Source organism: Caloenas nicobarica, chromosome 5 (genome assembly GCF_036013445.1).
Source record: "Caloenas nicobarica isolate bCalNic1 chromosome 5, bCalNic1.hap1, whole genome shotgun sequence".
NCBI lineage: Eukaryota > Metazoa > Chordata > Aves > Columbiformes > Columbidae > Caloenas > Caloenas nicobarica.
This window is the reverse complement of record NC_088249.1, coordinates 40,076,905-40,091,555: the sequence shown is the minus strand read 5'-3', so window position 1 is coordinate 40,091,555 and position 14,651 is coordinate 40,076,905.

The window sequence follows — 14,651 nt, the reverse complement described above, 5'->3', positions numbered from 1 at the left end:
TTTCACCAAAATGCATCTTAAGCAGAAAGCCAATGGAGTTAACATTCAATCCTGGTGTAGAAAGAAAAAAAACAAACTAACCCCACAACAGTTAAGATTAAGTCCACATAAAATTACTGTCCAGACTCCCTCCCCCAACCCCAAACTTAGGTTAATCCTTTGGATCTGTTTCCTTTAGAGAAGTTGTACAACGCAGCTGTCTTCATGGGGACAAGTCTGAAGAGTGAAATCTCAGAGGAGATGCTTTTTTAGAAGAAACAGATAAAATGCCTGTAACAAGTCACCACCTTCACTGCTTCCATATCCATTAAATGGAAGATAACACGCTTGATAAATGTGTGGTGGTTTGTTGTGGGTGGTTGTTCATTTGTTTAGTAGTAAATGTCTACAAATGAGCAAGATTGACTTACAGACCTAAGAAAAGAAAATACAATTAAGAGAACAGTTATGGATGAGAGTAAGTGATGGACTGGAGATGTCACAGAGGTTTTTGGTTTTGTTTAAGCTGAAGATCAGCTCTTGCAGGAGAGAACAGATTAAAATGGGTGATACAGTCAGGTAATGTATTTTTGATAGGTTCTGATGAAACCCTTCAGCAAGGCCTTATCCCATTGACTGATTCTTAAGGGGTAAAGTTACTTCTTGGAATAGAAAGGAATGTAAGTGTAAGGTATATCTGGTTGGGCTTGCAATGGAAATAACTTTACATCAATAGAGTCCCATGACCTGTGCTGGGAACCTCTATGTTCCAGCATATTCATTGTGTTCTTGGAAACACAGACAATGGTACAAATAAGCTCAGTTGACTAGTTGACTATGAAAAGTTATAGGGAGCCTTTGCAATAACTGTTTTAAGGCCAGATTTGAGTCCATAAATGCAACTCAAAAAGGTGCAGGGGACCCGTTTGCCCACAATTGGCAACAAATGGAATCTAAATTAATTACCCTGGGGTTGTTCCAGCGGGGTCCTGGGGGTGACCCCAGCATCGTGGTGGGGGCCTCGGCATGACCCCAGGATCATGCTGGCAGAGTCCCAGGGGTTCCAAGGGGTGACCCTGGCATCATGTGGGGGGGATGTCCCGGGATTTACCCTGGTATCACACCGGAATGGTATCAGCATGACCCCTGGGTCATGCTGGCGGGGTCCTGGGATTGACCTTGGCATGGCGCTCAGGTGGTGTCGGCATGACCCCAATGTCGTGCTGGCGATGTCTCCAGGGGATCCCAGGGTTGACCCTGGCATTGTGCTGAGGCAGGTCTTGGCTTGACCCCGGGTGTGACTCCGACATCGTCCTGGTGGGGTCCTGGGCTTGTCTTCAGCATTGCAACAAAGCAGTCCCAGGGTTGACCTGAGCATCATGCCGGGGAAAATGTAGGATGACTCCGGGGCCATGCCGGCGAGGTCCCGGGGTCGACCCCAGCATCTTGCCAGGGGGGTCCCGAGGTTGACCCTGGCATCATGCTTGGCGGGGGTTTCAACATGACCCCGAGGTCATGCTGACAGGGTCTCATGAGGATCTTGGGGTGACCCCTTCATCAACCGCAGAGGTCCCCCAAGGTGGACTCCAGCATCGCACTGCGGGGGTCTCAGCATGACCGTTGGGCCTTGCTGGCGGGGTGCCGGGGGCGGGTACCGGTGTTGACCCCCCGCTTCACACCAGGGGTGTCTCAGCACGACCGGGGTCATGCGGAGACCCCCCTGGCATGATGCCAGGGTCACCACAGCACCAGCTGGGACCAGCTCCAAGGAGGAGGAGGTGGACCTTTCTGGGTATTTTTTGACTTCTCTCTGGTGGCCGACAGGGCTAAGGGGCTGCACCACAAGGCTCCTGCCTCCCCACCGGCCTCAGCACCCCTGTAGTTCCCCCCTCTGACACGGAGGGGTGCCCCTTGCAAACTCCGTGGCGTGCGGTGCTTTGTGGGCTAAAACCAGGCAATTAAATAGCAGCTAAAAAAGGATACACAAACATAAGCCGTGTGCCATTTTTAGTGGCTTATGTTTTGATTAACTCCTTGGACAACAGCAGTAAGAAACAACTTGCCTGGCTCCTCAGCTCTTCCTGAGCTGCTCCTCTGGCCAAACCCAGGGCTTGAGGGCCTGCTGTGGTAGGGATGTGCCTGCAGCCACGCAGCAAAAGCCGTGAGGTGTGTGACTGCCCTTGTTTCTCCAGTGCATGGGGCACAAAGCTCTGCAAGGTCTGTAGGCTGGCATGGGTCTGCACAGCTTTGGGCTCCAGGTACAGCTGAAGCTCCTGAGCCCTGCAAGGGTAAAAAATACTTCACAATACTTCACACTGCTGAGGTGTGTCAAAGGACCTGGAAAATGCCCCTTGGATTCCTGGACATCGGTATCTGGTCATCTGCAATCGTTATTAGAAAAGAGATGTAAAATGATCCCTGTGTTATCACTAACCAGCCTAAAAAAAGAGGGGCCAGAGTTTGATTTTAAACTGTACTGGATCCAATCTACATTAAAAAAACTAAACGAGAGGATGAATGGATGACAAACGCGCTCTGGTTTCTGGAATAGCACCATGTGTTTTCAACCCCTGGGGACTGGGCGACTGATGACCCCCACCCTTCTATTACGCCTTCTGCAGCATGAAAATACAAGAAGTTTTCAGTCTGTAGCTATGTGATTGTTCCAATTAACAAGAAGTCCATTTGTAGGACAATAACAGCTTTACGGGTGTTTTTAGGACAGCATTGCTGTTCCTCCAGAGGACTGAAAACCGGTGTTGCAGCAGCACATGTTGCTGTAGCTTCCTGTTGGACTCCTGGCCACGATTTCCCACAGCAATAAGAGGAGAAGGGTGGGCCTGTGCTGGAGGTGACAGGGTAGTTTGGCAGAAGAAATGGGGGAAGTTGACACCAGCTCTTGCACAGCCTGTCCCCCCTCACTGCCTCTGCAGTGCCCTGAGTGACAGGCTCCTTGCAGGAGCTGCACAAGCTGCACTTGGCTTGAGGGGCAGGTGCTCCTCTTCCCTTCCTCCACCAGTCCTTCTGCCTGCATGGGCCTGGACCTCTGAGTCCCCATCCTTTGCATAAAGACAAGGGGCTCAAACCCAGCCTGCTATGGTACACACAACAGTGCCTCAAATCCCAGGCCTGTGGCTATGCTCACCTTCTGGCTTGAAGTCAAGTGCTAAGCAAATGTTGGGTTTTCTCCTCCTCTGAGAGCAAGACTGGGGCAGCCTCCCAGTTTGAAAGTGCTACAACAGAGACCTGCTGGTCCTAATGAGTGGAGCTTCAGCCATCCACTAAGTTGCAAACAGTGGATCCCCAGCACCAGCCTCCTACATATTCTATGTCTATCCAGCTATATTCTGGTTTCCTTCGAGTGCTGCCTCTCATGCGTTATGCTGCAAACAGCAAATGCACATCTTGCACTGCTCTGATCGTGTCTGCACAGTCTGAGCTTGGCTGGGCAGCAGTACCAGGGCGAGTCTTCTGTTCCCTTCTGCTTCCCTCTGGCTCACTCTGCCCTCTGCGTGGCTGAAGGCTTGCTGGTTGTGCTCCTTTATTCACATGATATCTTTTACCCTGAGGTGTCCTAAAACAACGATAAAATTATTGAAGGGATTTTGGAATTCCTTGCTGAGTTGCTTTTCTCCTGAAGGAAAAACCCAATGGTGACCAGGTGTCTGGTTTCTTTTGATACCAAATGAAGCCCAGAGCTGTTTGGGTAAACAGCAGCTAAAGATGTCTCCTCCCACAGGAGCTGCTAGTTGCTTGGCATGGATGAAGCTGTGCCATCGCAGCCATGAGCCCTCGGCCCTCTCCCCATGGGGGCACAGCTCTCTGTTACACAGCTTTGTCCATGCCCGAGCCTGAGGCACTGGCAGTGCCGAGCTTTGAAAATGTGTTAGCTAATGCTATGCCTTATTTCTGAGACGTGCTAGACCTGGACTTTACTATAAAACAATGTTATGCAGCTGGAGAAAAATGTGATTCCATAAACCAGTAGTGTCCCTTTGGGGCTCGGCTGGAGCCATGTTTTGTATGCTCAACCTTGTAAAGGCAGCAGGGCCCAGACACGGTACCTCCTGCCCAGGCAGCTCTGTGCAGGAGTGAGTCACTGAGGCGGGTGGAGGCTGGTGGGGAGCCCCTGCAGAACGTGCCCCTCACATGCAGGGTGAGGGGTAGCTGCTGGCTTGGCCAGGCTTTGCTGGGTTTGGGGCATGTGGGAGATGGTGGTGCGGCCTGCCGATGGCCCGTAGCCCCTCTCCGAGGGCCTGGGACAGGTTATGGGGCTGGATAAACATGGACGGGCCAAGCTTCAGCGCAGGTCAAACATGTGAACATTTCCATGTATGAGATGGATAACACAGAAGATAGGATTCTCCTGTTTTGTTTACCTTGATGCTTTTCTTTCTTTAATGATTTAGATCTGATGTGATCTTGTTTAACTTGTGTTAAGGTGACTGGCTGCAAAAGCGTGATGGAAAAATGAGGTGCCTGCAAATCTTTTGCAACAGTAATGATTAACTCTGGCTCCTCAACCAGTGCTCTCACCTCTGGGTTACAATGACTCCTTGGTTTTAAAAAATGGCTCAAGCAGACTTTCAGCTTGTGACCACTTTGCGAAGGTTTAAATTTGCTTCCTCAGCTTTTGGATGTCTATGGCAAAAAAAAAGACAGAAGTCTTCCTGCAGAATCGTACCCCACAAATGTTTTGTGGCTCTGACATATGGGGCAATCAACTTGAACTGGGAGGCTTAGTCTCCAGGAAGAAATTTTAATAAATGTCTCCCACCAGGCGAGCTGAACTGATGGCAGCCACAGTGGGAATTCCTTACTACCGTGCTCCAGTGTAGACAAGGCCTCATTGTCTGGCTTTGACGGGGATAATGTTCAGTTTCACAAACTTTGCTGAGCAAGGGAGAAAATAATTATATTGCAGATCAGCTTACAAGGGGCACATTCATGTTTGAAAGAAAACTTGATTTTCATAGGGTGGGAAAGAGAGGTACAGCTGCCAAAGGGAAAAGCCAGCGGCTTCAGTGACCTACTAAAATTGCCTCAAGTCAGAAGTTATTCCTGGCTGAAGGTGGGTCCCAGGGGCCTGGATCCTTGGCTCTGGCTGGAAGGTAGGCAGTGCAAGTTGAGAGTGTGCAGGAAAGCAAGCACCCTCTGAGCTCCCCAAGGGGTGTTTGCCAGGGCAGAAGCTGTGGCGGCAGCTCACATGTCCCCATCTTCTGCCCACTGACCCAGGAGCCCACAGGTGCTTTGGAGCAGGTCAGCACAGGTCAGTGTTCCTCCCATGAGTCACAAACCCATGCGGGCAGTGGGCTTTCCAACGGGGACATTGTGCCGCAGGAAAGCCCCTGCTTAGAATTTGCCTGTTTTCAACTTGTAATTATTGCAGTTGCAATTTCATTTGCAGTATTTGAGCAAAGTGTTGGCAGTGTTTTGCTTCATGTGCTTTTACTTAGGAGGATGATGGGGCGAATATTGAAGGAATATGGTTTACAGTGCTGGGTTGGCTGTGATGAGCCACACACACATAGCTGGCCTGGGCTGCTGACTGGCTGCCTTCCCCCCGGCGCTAGGAGTATTAGCTGAAGCCATTTTAGTTGTCTCCCCAAGGGGGAGGATGTAATTATCTTCTTTTTGCAAGATTGCATGTAATTTTCTCGCCTCTATCTTAGAGATTGAGACAGAAGCAGAAATGAACTGTGTAACAAGCTGATAACCTATTAATTCTTTCATCAGCTTGAAAGCAAAGCTCAGATGAGTCTAGTGCTATAAATCTCGCTGTCTTTTTGTGAACATTTCTCTCAAGGAAGTGTGTACTCTCCTCTTTGCAGGAAGATGCAACACCAGCATAAACCCAGTTTGTTGTCATGGCGATGTCAGTAGTTGCCTTATGTGTATGCCAAATTATAGGCCCTCATAGGATCATAGAAAAATTCAGGTGGGACAGGACTGCTGGAGATCTGTAGTCCAGCCCCCTCCTCAGGACAGGGTCAGCCATGAGATTGAACCAGGTTGCTCAGGCCTTTCTCCAGCCAAGACTTGGAAACCTCAAGGGATGGGGATGGTGCCACCTCCCTGGGCAACGTTTCTAGGCTGTTGCTACCAGCCTTCTAGCCCTCCTAATTCCAGTCATTCTGGAAAGAATATTTTGGGTTTGCTGTGTCTTTGATATGTATTCATTGTGCCCTCTATTTTTCACCACCTTGAGTCTATCCAGAAGAGGAATTTCCCTTCCACTTTGATTTCCTTCTCTATCTGCAGGGTTGTTGCACCTTGCTTCACTGATCATGAACATACTAGCGCAGGCCACACCACTATCTTGCATTCTCTTATCTTTCGAGGTTTTTTGATGCCATGCTCATCACCATGACACGAGAAGAAGTTCTCCCATGAACTTAAGATCCGGCTATACTTTTATATTTCCCTCTCTTTCGGTCAGTCATCTTGCCAGATGACTAACTGGCTGTGTTTTCTTGTATTTGACATTTGTTTTCTGCCCATATTGGCACTGCTTTAAGAAAGCATCTATACTCAGAACAGTATTTGCACATTAGCAATGGGAACAAATGCATCCATACATGCAAGATAAATGTGCACTTGACTGCTCTTCAGATAGACTTACAAGCATGCAAATGTTGCCTTTAATCCCAGTCCTTTCCATTTGTTGACATCTATGTAAAGTACACTGGCCTAAAGGAAGGAGAAAGCATGTATGTTTGTGTGTCCTTGTCCTGAAGGGCACCCACTCGCCAACTCTCTCTTCACAGGATTCTTTCATGAGTTTTCTGTTTCACTCTTCTGCTTGTATCATATTTAGTATACCATGTCCTGAGGGCAACTGCTGTCCAAAGTTTGTCCTATTTAACTGAACTATGGTTGCCATGGGTAGTGGAAAGGTCAAATTTCATTCTGCATGGTGAATTCTGCAAGCCAAGGTATGTTACAGAAGAAGGGGGAAACCTGGCTCTCAAAGCCTGTGTCAAGGAGCCAGGGGTTGAACTTATGGGGATTTTAAAGGGGGGTTACGGTAATTTATTGCCCTACTTCTCAAGGAAATGCAGTTGGAGTTGGATACCAAATTTAGGCTTATTGGAAAACGCCAGCTTCACAGCCAAGCACCACAGCTTTTATTTGTGCCTACCTCCATGCTGTCTCTCTGCTTTCTGGCCAGAGTCTCCTCTGGGACAGAGTGGAGCTTTGCCTCAGACACCTACGAAAGTCCTCTCAAGAGAGTATCTCCCGAGGACCAAGCACAAGCAAAAGGGACTGACTTTTACTGTGTACTTCTAGGTAGGGGCTGGGCTGGGTCTGGAAAAATAGAGATAGATGCCATGCCAGCATTTCTGGTATTTGGTTTCCAAATATCATGAAATGTTGTTTGCATTTCAGCCCCTGTGCCTCATTGTAGCATTTCTGAGGTGAGAGGATGGAGCTTGGCACTCAGGGATACCACAGTGCTAAATCCTCCCCTGCAGGCTCCGTACCAACCTCTGGGGGCCTCCATACTGACCTTTGTACGAACCCAACCTACAGACCCCAACACAACCCTGCCTGCAGGAGAGAGACAAAAAGGTGGGCATCCCAGTGGGAAGCAGCAGAACACCTCTGCAGGAGGGTCTGGGACCCAGCAGGAAGTTTTGGAAAAAGTCCTCTTCCAAGGTTTTGACATATGCTTTTTGTTTCGCGGATGTGAAAGGCAAAAACCACAGCAAATAAAGGGAACATTGATGAGACGTCACCTTCCAGGCAGGACTTCATGAGAACAGGCAGGGAAACTGAGGCAAAAGGCAGTGCTTGAAACCTGGCCAGCTGAGTGTTGCTCAACAACATGAGAGAAAGAGAACTTGGATGCCCCATTGCATTTGATTTTCCAAACGTTCATACTTGAGCGCTAACAGGGAGGGCAGGGTTGTGACATGAGAGGAAATTTAGAACTTCATCAACATGCTAAGTGTGATTGCAGAAGACATAGCGAGCAGCTGCAAAAACTGATATAAACACATGGATTTAATGGCTTGTAATATAATGCTTTGACGTCACTTGTTATCAGATGAACTTTCATTTTTGCTTGCTTGCTTACAGTTTTGCTATAGTTCTTTAATTTGTTAATAGTAGTAATAACAAAAGGCATCTGTGGAGGCCAGACAGCTGTACAGCACATTCAAGCTGTAAGATGTGTCATGCTGTCTTCTTCTCAGGGCAAAACCCAAAGCAGGCGGAGTTCCCGTTTACACTGTCAGCTTGCTGATGATCACCAAGAGCAAGACTAACTCCAGCCAGGGCACTGTCTGCTTTGGGATTGCAGAAGATGTTCATGCTGCATTGTTCTTCTAAAAACTACTGCTCTCTAGAAACATAAGGCATGGGATGAAGGAGAATGAAACAAACAGGCTTATTTAGGTCAATTACGAAAGTCAGGGCTAATTGTGAACAAAGTGGTAAAACAGGAGCAGACGGGGCCCAGAGGAAAACAATGTCAACAGTGACCTACATAGTCCTGAGGAAGGAGGGGGATGTTGGACAGCAGGCAGGGGGGAATGCGTCACTCAGCACAAGAGAGGGCCTAAACATGTAAGAACACCCAAGGAGACATCAGCCAAGTGATGATGCAGAGGCATCGCTCCCATGTGATGTTCAGCCCTGCAGGAAGCTGCAAGACCTCTTTCTTCCCCGAGTCTCAGGGCAGACCTGGAAAATAGTAGCCCCCTGCTTTCCATGCAGAACAACCCTGGAGTGAAAACGGTGTGGTTTGTATGCTCTTGCTTATGCTGTCAGACGGAGGACAAGGACTATCAGTTGCTTAGACACATGCTGGAAAACATATCTCATGATCCCTTTATGTGTCTGTAAGGGTAAGGAGCTTGCTCTAACCTAACCTGGCCCAACATAACCTAACATGACCCAACCTTTCTACAGGACACAGGCCCTGGGGTGATCTTAGGGCAGTAAGGCAGCAGCTTTCAATCTCTGCTCAGTGAGCCCTTGCAAGTACTTTTAAGAGGTTTGTGAAAAGCAGCTGCTCTCAACTACCTTTCACAAACCCCCTAAACCCACTGCCAACAGGCTGATGTGTGCTGGTGTCTGCACCTTCACTGCAAAATGTTTATAGGCCCGAAACTGAGCGTGCTGGATTTGCCTGGGATAGCGTTCATTTTCTTAGGAGTAACTAGCATGGGGTGATGTTCTGGATTTATGCTGAAAACAGTGTTGATAATACAGAGATGTTTTCGTTATTGCTGAGCAGTGCTTACACAGAGTCAAGGCCTTTTCTGCTGCTCACATCACCCCACCAGCGAGCAGGCTGGGGGTGCACAAGGCAGGAGGGGACACAGCTGGGACAGCTGACCCCAACTGACCAAAGGGATATTCCATACCATATAACATCATGCTCAGTATATAAGGTTGGGTGAAAAGGAAGGAATGGGGCGACGTTTGGAGTGATGGCATTTGTCTTCCCAAGTAACCATTACACGTGATGGAGCCCTGCTGTCCTGGAGGTGGCTGAACACCTGTCTGCCCATGGGAAGTGGTGAATGAATCCCTTGTTTTGCTTTGCTTGTGCACGCAGCTTCTGCTTTACCTATTAAACCATCTTTATCTCAACCCAGGAGTTTTCTCACTTTTACCCTTCTGATTCTTTCCCCCACCATACCACAGGGAAGGAGCAAGCAGCTGTGTGGTGCTTAGTTGCCAGCTGGGGTTAAACCATGACACTGGGAAAGGTATAAAGCGACTGCTCTAAGGGAAACCTTTATCATTCCTAGCAGAGTTCAATGGTAGGTTCATCCCGTGCTTCATATTTCCAGAGAGTAGTAATTAAGGAGAACAATGGAACACAAATAACTCCTACAAAAGGGAACGAGGATTTGGCATCCCTTATTTAAGTACTAGCTCAGTCAAATGCTTTCCTATCATGTGGTTTTCAGCTCTGGCCTCTCCTTGTAAGTAGGGAACTCTGTATCCAACATCCAATCTCTGTGTGCCTGCCGGCCCTGGCGCCTGGCCAGTCACTGAGAGACAGCCCTCTCCTATCTGCATGCTGCTGTTCTTGTCTCTACCCACATCTGAAGTCCCAGCCAGCTACTCTCTAAAATAGACAGTTCACGCAAGACTGCAGCTCCACCGTGGTCTTTTGAGACTGTCAGACCATTTGGTCCTGCATGTAAATTTGACTAGACTCAGATCTAAGCTTAAAGAAACCCTCGTGGATTAGCCTGGGTAATATGTCATGCCTTATCTGACCAGCCAAAGCTGCGATGGTGGGGAGTTCACAAGACCCAGACAGTGCCCTGGCTGAGTTTTGCCTCAATACCTGCTGTATGTCCTCCCTAACAGTCTCCACATAGACAGCAGGAAGCACAACACAGTCAGCAGCTACTGCATGGTATCCTGATCCCCTGCTACTGAAAAATGCTTCTGGTAAAAATTTAAAACATAATTTACCTCCCTTCATGAGCTGGCTAACATGCATGTGGGGGGGCCTGGCCACAGCTAGTGGGGATTACCATTCACACGTAGTGCTGTCCTGGCTGAGACGCTGGAACAGAAGTAGCTGAGGTTGCAGCATTGCTCTCGGGGAGCTGCCAGCCCCAGCAGTGCCCTGGCAGCTTGTCCGCTCCCATGGCATCCAAGCGCCAAGGAGGCTCTGGTGAGGACCCCACTCACAGCACGTGCTGCCCAAGGCTGTGGCAAGGCCCGCAGCCATTCCTCCAGACTTAAATCAGCCGGCCTGGATTCTTTTTTTATTGATCACATCTACCACCTCGCAGCCAGCTCTAAAGCACACCTCGCCGCACACCGGATGCACACATGCCTCAGGCACCAGGTGAGTCAGAACGTGACCTTGGTTTGACAGCTCAGTGGACACATGTACGCACTTCGCTAATTATGCTAAAAATAGTTTTAAAGGAGGGCATGGATTTTGTTGGCCCCTTGAAATTCAGGAGTGACACGAGTGGACTAGTTCACATGTTATAATAGCTGAACCAAAATTTAAATGGATTTGCAATGTTTTTCTTTCAGTTTAGGGCACATTCTTCTAATTCAGAAAAAAACCCACAGTGTAGCTGTGCTTGGGATTTCCAAGTACCTCTGTTTACCTTTTGTGGTATTACAGAAATTATCCATCCCTGGTAGACACAAGCCTTTTCTAAGCAGCATCTTCCTATCTTTGGCTGAGCTTTCTATACTACACATTTTATTCATACTCCCCTTAGTTTCTCTTTATCAGCACAATTTCCTGGTGGCCAGCTGAATGGCATTCATGCATGTATATTTTTCTTCTTTTAAAGGTCAGTCAGCATCTGTGATTTAAGCATATTCTCCCTAGACTCATTATAAACCTGTTGTGGTTCAACCCCAGCTAGCAATCAAAACCATAGTACCCACTTGTTCACTCCCTACCCCCAGCCCCCCAAGTAGGGGAGAAAATTGAAAGAGAAGGGAGAAAACTTGTGGACTGAGATAAAAACAGTTTAATAAAATAACAAAACAATACTAATCTACTACTACTACTACTATATATAAAATGAAAATAAAATATAAAATTAAGTGATACTCAATGCAATTCTTCACAAACTCCGTCCGTGCCTAGCAGCCAGTCCTGGGAAGAGCACCCTGGTCGCAAACAGCTGATCCCGGGGAGAGAGAGAGCAAAAAGGCCACAAAGGCAAAAAGGCCAAAAAGGCAGAAACACCCAGAGGCCAACTGCAAACTGGCAGAACAGCAAAAGGCCAAACTAAAGGAACTCCCCAGTGGAACTCAACTGAAAGAGAGCTGAATTGGAATGGGTTTCCTTCTCCAGAAAACCTGACTCCCATTAAATATAAAGCATGATGCTAATGACATGGAATATTCTCACTGATCAGCCTGGATGTCAGTCAAGGTCTGCCCCATCTATGCCCCCCTTCCCAGCTGCCTCACACCTGCAGATAGAGAGCCCAGGAAGACCTTGGTCTCCTGGACAACGGCTAAGATAACAGTAAGTTATTACATTCTTTTCATTCCAACTCAAAAACACTGGAAAGTTACTTGAAAAAAAAACATTAATTCTGTCCCGGGGTGTTATCTTACTATTCTCAAACAAAATCCAAACAATGACCGTGCTTGCTGTGAAAAAGAAGAGTTTGTAACTACGTGAAGAAAATTAACTCAATTTCAATCAAACCAGCACAGAAGTGTAGACGTCTACATGACTTTTCCACAGGAACACATGAAGAAAAGATCATGTGTAACCTCTGGCTGTAATAGAAATATTTTAAGTCAGGTACCAGGAGTCTGATAAAAAGGCCCTGGCTATGTTTGGAAACAATTTCCAGAAACTCATTTTGCTCATCCCTTGTAGCTGTGGCAATAAAGGAGAGAGAGGAAGGGACAAAGCTTACTGGGGGAAAACAAGTCATCAAAACCAACTAACTACAGTTGGGGTTAATCACCTGACATGCTCTACATTGAGCTTTGGAGACGGTTGTGTGGCCTGCAAAGAATCCTTTGCATATTTTTCCATGGAAAATGAATATCTAATTAAGAAGTTAATAATGAAATTATTAAGTTTGCAGTAATTTTCATAGTTGGAGAAAAATTAAATGTAAAATGCCCTCTATATATATACTGCATGGCAGCTGCTTTTCTTCTCTTGCCCCCTACCGTTCTATTTTCTCATATATTATAGTTATTTTTATTCCAGACTAGACCAAAGCTGTTTATCTTTCCTCCTTCACCCTCTCTCCCTTTCTGAGTGCCTGTTGTTCACTGTTCTAAGTCAACAGGTGGAAAAAGGCATTATGACCCTGCTAAATCAACATCCTGTGAAGCTAGAATGATAGCTGTTAGCCTAACTGGAAAGCAGTGCCATGGTCCTTTGGAGGTAGAAGGGTAGACAGCTCTTACAGAAGAAGACAATGCTCTTCTTCCACAGGGTTTCAAAGTTTGTGGAGAAAAATGTGTTCTCTGCTCTTCACTTGGCCTGAAAACTGCTCAGGAAAGTGGCAACGAAGGTGTGGAGGAAAATGTCTGTCCCCACTATTTTTGAAGATACACATAAGCAGGTTCAACCCCTGCTCTAAGCTATCTGGAAGCTGTGAATCTGCATGAGTGTGACGCTGATCCCTGACTAACTCACCTGGTCTCTGAGCCGGCCTCAGTTGCTCATACTGCCTGCCACAACTTCCAGTTCAGAGCTCTCTCTAGTACCAGGAGAGCAGGTCAGCTCTGGCATGTCAGTACCTGAAAAAAAATGAAATCCTTTCTCAGATTGGCTTCTCCGACTAAGAAATAAATTTAAAAATGGCAAAACCAAGCTGAACAAGCAACCATCCTGGGTCGTGGCTGCAGGCTGGTCTCAACACGTTGGGGTTTCAGAGACGCAGAGCACCTTCCCACCCCCATCACACAGTGCTTGGGCAGCACTCAGCAGATCAGGTGATGGGACCACAGCTGTCCTCATCATGTCACCACAGCTGGCTGGAGAGATGCCTCATGCTCCCTGCCTGGCCACAGGTTGTGAGAAGAGCTTTGCATGTAAGGAGAACAAGTTCAAGGAAACATTTTAATATCACACTGAGAGGGCTCGTGTAGCACTTCTGCTCCATCGCTTTGTGTCTTTTACATGCGCTTTTTTATCATGATATTATTTTGTTTAGAATCACTTCTAAAATGTTCCTTGTGCTTGGAGCCCTATGGGAGGATTACAAGATTGTTTGCAAGATGCTGCTTCTTAGAAAAGCACAGAGGATTTCTGCAACGGAGAAAAACATTCTCAGATATTTCATTACATAATGCTTAAAAATATGGCATTTAATTTATTGAGGCATCTGTTCTCTCTCATTATTTACGGCAGCCTTCAGAAGATTACTTTAAGAACACATTCAAGAGCAAATGCCGCAGATGCCAAAGAAAAATGATATAATTTATTCATGGTACATTGTCCTTTCTAGCAAGGAAGAACTCACCACCTCTAGATTGAAGCCGAAAATCCTGTTGCCTTTGGTTATCATTAACTGACCTCAGTCAAGGTGCTGCCCTATGGAGATGGGCCCTACAGGAACCTACTGTAAAAGACAAGCTTTGTTCTGAAGTAAAGGCCATCTGCCTGCAATAGTGAGAAGACAATAGTGGCACCACAGAAGGAACAGCAGTAAGCGGTGGGGTGGGTGAGCACAGCCAGGAGCACACACACCATCACAAGCCACACACCTTTGATGAGCTTTGACAGACAAAGTGAATGACCAGCCAGCAGATTAACAGCTTGACAGCTGTGTGAGAGACCTTATTTTGGACACCATGAGCAAAAGCAACATCAGGAGGCATGTCATGGAGCAGCGGGTTTACCAGTTGCTCCCAGACACGCCTCTGGATGAAAAGCAGAAGTTTATTTCTCTTCATTTAAAGTTATTTGGTATTTACTAGAGGATAGGACTAGGAGAACAGAAGCCAAGCAGATCAGAATCAACCATTCCAGTTTCATCCAAGCTAAAGCTCTAGTAGTTGTAGAGTCAGTGCAAGGGTTTCGCACTAACCTTTCATAAGTTTGGTATTAGAATTGGAAAACCAGGCCCTTCTAATGATGAAATAGGTGTGTGGTAAGACTTGTACTGCAATACCCAGAGGAAGGTGGTGATTCCTGCTTGTTTTACTTTTGTACTAATAGGATCAAAGAAAAAAAGAGCCAGTAT